The sequence below is a fragment of the Chenopodium quinoa genome, unplaced genomic scaffold (genome assembly GCF_001683475.1).
Source record: "Chenopodium quinoa cultivar QQ74 unplaced genomic scaffold, ASM168347v1, whole genome shotgun sequence".
In the NCBI taxonomy this organism is placed as follows: Eukaryota; Viridiplantae; Streptophyta; class Magnoliopsida; order Caryophyllales; family Amaranthaceae; genus Chenopodium; species Chenopodium quinoa.
Window position 1 is genome coordinate 326,274 of NW_018744143.1, and position 6,719 is coordinate 332,992.

Sequence of the window (6,719 nt, forward strand, 5' to 3'; positions counted from 1 at the left end):
AGTACCTAGAAGACGATATTTTTTCTTATGTATAAATCACAAACATTGATCAAAGTAGCTCAAATGAATAGTGGCATATTTGCTAAGGGGCACTTAAAAAAGGAGGGTGTATCACCTTCATCATTAAAATTTTACTTTAAAATTGTACACCTTTCATAATATGTACAGACAAGAGTGGTAATTTTAATTTGTGACTTGAACTCTAGTAAGGCTCACTTTAAACGCAAACCAGATATTTGTCAAATTATAAGTGATTTTGAGGTGGTTCAAGTTGGAGGTGATACCTTGTTTCAAGAGCTTTCCAACGATATAGTCATATGCCCAATTCCGATAAAAAAAACGAGAAAGTTATGGTCATTTTACAAAGACCTGACCTGATGAAATTGGATCGTTGCTGACAAAGTGCTTGACCTGGCACGTTCGTGCCAAAAGGGGACATGTCCTTTCCTGGTCGTGTTGGACGTGTTTTTTTTTTCGTTTTAAGCTTACGCGTTTTATGTAATATTTCCTAAAATTATATTTCTACTACGATAGCTATTTGAGTATACACGAGGAACAATAATTTAGGGTTTTATTAGGGTTTCCATGTGTTATAAGAGAACATTTTAGGTGATCAATTAGATCACGCTTTTTGATCCATTAAGATTTTAGGCTCCTTGTATTATTCTCTCGTTCTTTCTTCATTGTAGTGAAAAAGCTTTTGAATCCCCTATATGTGGACGTAGGTCTAATGTGAGCGAACCATATAAATCCTTGTATTCTTAGCTTGTTTATCTTCTTTATTATTTTTCTCGTTTTTAATTTTTCATTAACTTATTCTGCATTAATCAAACACAATTACACTTTTATTTCCTACGGAATATCAAGTAAATTACCACCATCACGTGCATTTGTGAAAAAGCTGCCTTATGCTGTTATTTAGAGCTTATAATAGAGCTTTTCTGTAATCAGTAAAGACACGACACCCTTAGTTGTAATGAAGTGTCAAACAAATTAGAGGATGTAATAATCTTTAATATTAAATTTATTCAATTCAAAGGTCAACCTTAATTAAGCTAGCTAGATCGCCAGTCTGTATGTAAACAAAACCAAGATGTAACCGTAATTTAATTTTATTTTGAATATGGACACATGGTTCTTGTTATTATTGAAATTAGTACTATATACTACCTCCTTTTCTTAATGTATATGTTGTTATTATTTGCACAATAATTAAGAAAAGGAGAAAGATATTGTGTGCAATACTAATTAAGTTTGTTACTTTTGTGTGGAATAATGAGGTACTATATCTAAAATTATGTATAAATCACAAATATTAGTCAAAATATGACAAATGAATGGTGCAAAAAGTAGAAATGAAGCAAGTATTTAAAAAGGAAGGGAATAATTATATCTAAATTGTCTCACGTTTAATAAAGGAATAATAATCATAATTATCATTATCATCCTATCGATTTATGATTTCAAAAATCATCAACTCCCGCCGTGGATACGTAGTATTACATTTTATTACGTCCTTTTTTTTTTTTTTTTAATCCGAAAAAGCCATAATAATAATATAAATTACAAATAAAGGTGAAAATTTTGAGTCGTTCACACATGAACTTTTTCTTAACTGATCACTAAACGAAGACCTCATTGGTTTTATTATAACCTTATTGGTTAGTACTGCATATCCATGCGACCATGCCTAATCTTTTCTAGTTCGTAATAGCTGGGTTAAAATTTGACAATGTCTAGTAACTTTTATTTTATTTTATTTTATAATCTAATTATCATAATAAATAGTTATTAAATCATCTGCAAATTAAATGCGAAAAAATATCTAACCATAACCTTTAAGTGTTAAGAATAAACATATACTCATATGTATGTATACGATATATACAATACTCATAAAAAAAAAAAGAAAAAAAAAAAAAGCATATATATAATAAAACTTAATAAAACAATAGAAAGCAAGCAGTATATAAGAAATGCAAAAGCTATGTTTTCTAACACAAAACAACTGATAAAGAAATAATTAACGAGAAAAGCATGAAGCAAATCATTACAAATTGTTCATGCAATGGTCATCAACAAGATGAGACATTGAATGAACGTCCACTGGCACATTATCATCCAAATCTTTGGGGTGACCATTTTATCAACTACACTCCTCCAGACGAGGTAAATTGTACTTCGTAATATGCATGTTTTTTTTTTTACGTTAATGCCCTTTGTGTCTTCCTACACGCATAAAATAATATATTACGTATATGGGGTAATTTTAACTTGTACATTATAGAGTACTATTGTTGATTATAATACCAATGAGGATATTAAAAGTTTGAATGATATTGTGAGCTATGATCTAAAAAGAATCGTTCAGTGTTTTTCCCATATACATTAATTTTTAATTTGCGTTTGAAATTTCATATACGAGACCGTACGTCTCACAATATTGTCATAGATAACTTGTTACCTAGCTTTATGAGGCTTATTTGCGAATGATGTTTCATAATAAGTTAGTGTGAGACGATTTATCATACCAATCGCTTAAATTAATCATAATCTTGTGCATAAAATGGTTGTAGATGACTCAAAGGCGAAGGGAGGAAGAGGCGAAGGAGCTGAAAGAAGAAGTGAGGAGAAAACTTTTGGGCGTTGTAGAAGATCCGAAGGAAAGACTTGTACTAATAGATGTTGTGGAGCAACTTGGGGTTGCATACCACTTTGAAGATGAAATTGAAGCTAACTTACAACATTTTAACAAGACTTACTCACAGAATAATGACGTTTCTTATGAGGACGATCTTCACTATGTTTCTCTTAGATTTCGTCTCTTAAGGCAACATGGCTTTTATGTTTCTTCTGGTATGTATGATTTTCTTCTTTTGCATGAATTATTACAATCACTTACATTTTGTTTGATATTCCCATTGTTATTATAATTTATGTTTGTTCCATTAAAAATCTTTAATCAGAGAATTGGTGGATGATATAAGAATGAAAATAGTACAAATTATCTAATTCTTGTATGGATATAGCTCATCTTATAATTATACACAGTACATTAAAAACAAAAAGAAATGGAGTGAGTAAACGTTTTCAATGATTTTAGTAAGGCTTTTTGGTATTATGACCCTATTGTAACAATGATTGCATATAAGATTGCTTTTTTACTATAGCTTGTACGAAATGGTTGACAACATATTACTGGATATATTTTTTTGAACATATGCTCAAAGTAGAATAAATATTTGTAACTACTAAGACCCTGTTCATTTCACTTTATTTTTACTGAAAGTGAAATTAATTTTACTGAATTAAAATTATTTTTTACTGCAATTATATTTATTTATTTTTTTTATATATATTTTTTGAAACCATACATTTTTTTTTTACTGAACTTACATTATTTTTTATGATTAAAATTTATTTAGTAATTCTTTATAATATTTTCTCTTTAAAGTTACTGATTCTTGCGGATTACAACTTACTTTATTGAACTTATTTTACTGAATAATATTTGAATAAGATGAAGAGAACATGACCTAAATATGAATATATATGTTGTCATATTATATCATTATTTGTTATTTATGTAGTGTCCACTTACAATGCAAGCAAGTACAATAATGTGTTTAATGATAAAACAGATCTCTTCAACAAGTTTAAGACTGAGGATGGAAACTTCAAGGAATCCTTGACAACGGATGTAGTGGGCATACTGAATTAGTATGAAGCCTCATTTCTTAGAGTGCATGGAGAAAAGATCCTCGACGAGGCGATTGAATTTACGACAACTAAGCTTAAATCACTGGTTGATCAACTAAGTATTCCCTTAGCAACTCAAGTTACCCAAGCCCTCAAGTTGCCTCTCCACAAAGGCGTCACTAGGCTATTGTCTCGATACTACATATCCACATACGAAGCTGATCCTTCACACGATGAAATTCTACTTAAATTTGCAAAATTAGATTTCAACTTGCTCCAAACGTTACACTTGAAAGAGCTACGAGACCTCTCCAGGTACGTAACAGATAGTGATAAAGAGTGGAACCCTCTTTTATGCTGTAAGGCTCAACACGACATGACACAAAATCACTAAATTCAACTCCTTACACAATATTTAATTTCTTTTTCGTTGTAAGTCACTATATACTAATAACTTTTCTTTCATACTTAATTAGGTGGTGGAGAGACCTCAACTTTGGCACAAAATTACCCTTTGCAAGAGATAGAATTGCGGAAGTATATTTTTGGATGTTGGGAACTTTCTATGAACCTCAATATGCAATGGGTAGAGAAATATTTACGAAATTGTATAAGATGACATCGGTTATGGATGATACGTATGATGCTTATGGGTTCTTTGAAGAACTAAAAGTGTACACTGAGGCTGTCCAAAGGTTTGTACATAAGTATAATGCATCATTTTATTTGTATAATTTTTTCACTTGATTAACAAATTTTGTATGTTATATCAATAAGAAATTTATACGTACATTATTAGGTGGGACAAAAGAAGCATGAACCAACTTCCTGACTACATGAAGCTTACTTATGAGGCTCTCCTTGATACTTTTAATGGATTTGAACAAGATTTAGCCAAAGAAGGAAGATCGGAGCTCGTTCCTTATGTTCAAGAATTGGTAAGACAAACTTGGCTTTAGTTATGATACGTGTACAATCACTTAAGTTACATTCAATCAATTACATGGTTCATATTACTATTTAGTTTATCATGGTGATAAACTTGTAATTTCTCGTTCATATTACTATTTTATAGATGAAAGCTCAATGTAGAGGGTACTTTCAAGAGGCAAAGTGGTGCCATGAAAAATATGTTCCAACATACGACGAATATCTCAATGATGCTGCCATTAGAACGGCTGGCTACACCCTGATGTCTGGGACAACTTTCTTAGGGATGGGAGAATTGGCAACGAAAGCAGCCTTCGAATGGGTAAGCCAAACCCCGAAACCTATCAAGGCTTCATGTATGATTGGAAGGCTCATAGGTGACATGGCTAGTTATAAGGTAATAAGGCTATGAGTATACTTTCTTCCTCTTATCAAACAACTATATCATAGTCTTGAGAGAAGACTGTCCTAACTTTGTTTACTTTCAATAAAAAAAATTCAACAATTATACTGTATGTTGTACCTCCTTGTTGAGCTAACTTATATTGTTTTGGGGGTGTACATCAACAGATTGAGCGAAAAAGAGATCATGTAGCTTCCGTTGTAGAATGTTACATGAAGCAATTTAGAGTCACTGAGGAAATCGCCTTGGAAGAGCTTCATAATGTAGTGGAGGATGCATGGAAGGACCTAAATGAAGAGATGTTTCGGCCAACAACATTTCCGAGGCCATTAATGAATCGAATCCTCAACCTCTCAAGAGTCATTGAGGTTTTCTACCGGCTTGGTGAGGATGATTACTCGATTGTTAGCAACAATATGCAAGAAAAAGTTCAATTGGTTCTCATTGATCCTATTAATGTTTAATTAAGCTTTTAGTACCGATCGGTCAGGGGTTACTCGTTCAGGGTTAACTCAGTCGATTAGGGATTACTTAATCAATGTTTTGGTGTGTATCAGCCGACCACACGGTATGGCCAGCCACACAAAACGAGCTGCTTGTTGTTAGCTTATGTCCGAAGAAAATGCAGTTTTTACTAGTTTTCACTTGAGTGTGTTGGTTAAATTGTTGTACATTTTTAACAAGTCAGTGATGCATATTATTTGCATAAGTGTAACCTTTTATTCGTCAATAAAATGTACCTGAGAAATTTATTAGTGTGTGAAATAACTTTTTATTCTGAAAAAAATAAAAAAAAAAATTAATAGTTGACACGCCTATAGATAATGTAATACCCAAGATTTTAAGACTTGATTTATTATACTCTAATTTTATATTATTAGCTTAATTAAAGTTTTAATCTCTATTTTAAGATGTACAAAAGTTTTGGTCTTAGTACAAGTATTATTTTAACGACAAACAAAGTATTATTTTTGGAGCTAATTTTACGGAGAAAAGTGATTTATTTTTAAAATGTATTTCGGGTTAAGGAATATTTTATTTTCCGTTAAATGTTTAAAGATTTGTGTTTTTACCTGAGATATGAAATTACCAAAATGCCCTTGCTCACCCAAAAAGGACAAAAACCACCTCCTAAGCTCCCCTCCTCCTTCACGGTTAAGTAATCTAAGATAAGACCACTGGGTTACAATTGCCACAGGAACCGCTTGGTTTCTCTCTCCTCTCTGGTTTCTCACTCCACCGCCAGCCTTCGGCTCGCCGGCGAAGGGAGGCTTTGCCTCTCTTGGCCACTTTCGCTGGCGAGTCTCGTTAGTTTCTTGTTTATTCTTGTTTTGGGGTAGTTTTGGAGTGGGTGGGCTTGACAATTTTGCAATTTTATCCCAACAGAAGCTTCAACCGCATAACGGCGCCGGCGATTTTAGTATCTTTGCTAGAAAACCATCACAACCTCTTCGCCGACACCAAAATCGTGCTATGGACCCTGAGGTCATGGATGGGTGTTTCGTTTACCCACGATGTTTCGGGCCTCGTCGGCGGGTTGTTCGCGATTGCGACAAGGTTGTGGCTGGTGGGTGTTTTAATTAGCTCTGGTGTTTCAGATGTTGTAGGTTGGTTATTTGAAGGGATAACTTCCGTTAGAGGGTTGCTTTCCAGGAGGTTCAGGTTGTGTCTTCGTTGGTATATTTCA

General features: G+C 32.9%; 1 pseudogene; it reads left to right on the forward strand.

The window, feature by feature from the left end:
• The first annotated feature begins 1,940 nt into the window (after positions 1–1,940).
• On the forward strand, positions 1,941–5,842 carry LOC110693318 (annotated as a pseudogene).
• The last annotated feature ends 877 nt before the right edge of the window (positions 5,843–6,719 follow it).